Source organism: Xenopus tropicalis, chromosome 8 (assembly GCF_000004195.4).
Source record: "Xenopus tropicalis strain Nigerian chromosome 8, UCB_Xtro_10.0, whole genome shotgun sequence".
Classification (NCBI taxonomy): Eukaryota; Metazoa; Chordata; class Amphibia; order Anura; family Pipidae; genus Xenopus; species Xenopus tropicalis.
This window is the reverse complement of record NC_030684.2, coordinates 114,598,795-114,601,918: the sequence shown is the minus strand read 5'-3', so window position 1 is coordinate 114,601,918 and position 3,124 is coordinate 114,598,795.

The following is a 3,124-nucleotide window of genomic DNA, read 5'->3' as shown; positions in this document are numbered from 1 at the left end:
TACAGTGACCCCCAGAAAACCATATATTTTTGGAAAGTACACATTCTGATGAATTCAAAATAGGTAAAGTTATTTTTGTACACCAAAGTTACACCTGGCAAAGCTACGCTAAAAACAGATCAGGAACACTTATATAGGGATAAAATGTGATAAAACCACAAAAATTGTGCAAATCAGTGAAACAACAAAATAAGTTACATGACAGTGTAATTAGTGGCCAGAATATCTGATCCAATAGTTACGCTGTCAAAATAAACAGTTTTTAGGTAAAAGAAAATAAAAACAAAGTGGTAATATGAAAAAAAAAAAAAAAAAAAAGCAAAACAAAAAAAAACCAAAGTGTTTGTGTATACATGTGTGTACATGTGTAAAAGTTGTGTGATAGTGTGTAAGTGTGTATATGAGTGTAAATAAGTGTATAAAAGTGTGAAAAATGAAAAAAAAAAAAAAAATAAAATAAAATAAAAAAATGCTAAAATGTGTGCTGTAAGTGTGTGTAAATGTATGTAAGTGTGTATAAATGTATGTAAATGTGTGTATAAGTGTGTAAAAGTGTGTAAATGCAATAAAAAAAAAAGTCCTTACCTGTTCCTGAAGACCGATCGCCTCCTTCGTCATTTGGGCCGGCGCTGGGGGAGAGGGAGGAAGCAGGAAGCAGCAGATGCGATGCGATCGCATCTTCTGCTTCCTGGAGGGTCCTGCGAGCGATCGGTTCGCAGGACCCTGATGACAGCCCCCCTGGCACATTGCCCAGGGGGGCTGTCATTGTTAGAAGCCCTCTGCAGCGGCGGCACATGCCGCCGCTGCAGAGGGCAGCGCTTAAACGCCAACGACGTATGAGACACGTCGTTGGCGTTTAAGCCCTTTTACTGCCAGCACGTATGCCATACGTGCTTGGCAGTAAAAGAGTTAATATTGTTTTGCTTTCAACTGATTAAGAATGGAAGGAAATAACATAGATTTATGTACCACTGGAATTGGCCCTGTTTATAACTTTGGAAGATGCACAGAACTTTTGGCATGTCTGAAGTTGATATGCCCTTTATCAGTTTCATTTAGTAATTTTACTGGCATGTCTGGGGTTAATATGCCCTTTATCAATTTAATGTAGTCATACTGGCACCTTTGAAGTTAATATGTCCTTTATTCTTTTTATTTAGTGATTATACAGGCACATCTGGGGCATGTAAAGTGGGTGTGGCATGTGGGGCGTGGTCAAAAAAATTTTGCCGCACTACCAGCGTCATATATTTTTGTCCCTCTTTCTCTTAATGAAATGTTGGGAGGTATGGTTAGGCATCCGAAGGCCTGTACCTATGGCGGGAGATTTTGGGGGGGCAGCCCTTGGGTGTTTATATTGGGGCACTGCTGCCATGAGGCAAGTCGGGATCAAGCCTCAGGCAGCAGCGCCTAGCAAGTCGCCTTTAAGAGACGGAATTTTGATTTTCAAAGTGGAATTTTGGCTCTTCTAGTGCAGAGTGCTATTGTGTAAGGTATAAAGCTATAAGGGTTGTTAACTCTATAGGTCGCTACAAAGAAATTGAATAAAAAAGTCAGCTCGTCTGCCAGAGAGTTCTTACATAAACCCAGCAACGAAGCAAGGGGGTGAGGGGTGCACAACGCAGAAGTAACATTACTCACAACAGGGAGGTGACTGCAAACTGGGGGTCACATTTAAGTCTGGTGCCTTGGGTGGCAGTGGACCTAAATATAGTGTTGCGTATTCCACAGTACTGTACAATAAATGAGTGTATACACAGAACATACAAACATATGACCAGGCCTGGATTTGTGGAAAGGCCACAAAGGCCTGGGCCTAGGGCGGCACAAACTGGGGGGCGGCATGCCACCCCGCCGCACCAAAATATTAAAGTTTTTCTCGCATACGGAGCAATGGGGACCTCTCCCCCACTGCTCCGTATGCGATGGTAAAGACCCACGCATGAGCGATTGCGCGTTCGCTCATGCCCGTGCGGGAAGGAGGGGGTGCGCGTGCACCATTCACATGGGGGGGGGGGCAGTTCCTCGATGGACTTGGGGCGCCTGGCTTACAAATCCGGCCCTGCATATGACCAATGCTAGAGCTTACAATATAAACGAAGAAGCATGAGATGCAGTCTGTGGGAAGGTGCAATGTCAGGACGGAAATAAGGCAATAGTAATACACTAATAATTACTTTTCCAACATCTGAGGACTCTGCTCCAGGCCAGTGTATAGTTGAGGCATAGAGGGCATTAGCCATGGGCCCTAGTATCAAGGATTGCCATATTTTCTGTTTTCTTTCTTTACTATTAATTACACTGGCAACTAATAATTACATTGATTAGGTATTTTTACCAAATGAACCAGAATTCTGGCCTGATGGCAAGCCTACCAGTATCTCAGGGTTTTTTTGTAACAGTGTAAGACTTTTTGGCTATATTTACTATATAAATCTGCGACATATAACATAGTAATATAGAAAAAGACATGTGCATGAAGTTCAACCTTTTGTTCTGAATGAAACCTAGTAGTTGGTCCATCTTTGGCACAGAATTTAGGATTCTACCTCCAACTAGTTAACAATCCAACAATAGCTGAAGGGTCCCAAATTAAACACTCTTAAACTTTTTTTGCTTAGTTTGATACCCCAGCCTTAAGCAGGTCTCTTGGGGTAAGTAAGACTTGCATCTTAAAGGGCAATTTCACCTTCATTAACAAAACTGTAATAACACATAAAACAAAGCCGCAAAACCCCCAGAAATGTGTTCAAACTTTACATAACCTGCCAATTCTTGTAAAATTGGAGTGGTATTTAGGGGGTGTGGTCCCAAAAATGGGCATGGTCAAAAAATGTTCATCACGCTACACATGCCATCCATTTTTGTCCCTCTTTACATTTTTCAAATGTTGGTAGTTATGGATACATATACCCTCGGAGTGGGTATATATATAGTATATATATAGTTGGCCGGGTGCTAACCAAACCATACACAGCCCATATGTAGAAAGGGCTAATGGCAATAGATGCAATGATTGAATAAACGGACTGTTTATACATCTGTTGACGTGAGTGCTTTCTACATATGGGCTATATATATATATATATCTCCACATGAAAAAACAGAGCACTCATGCGACTTA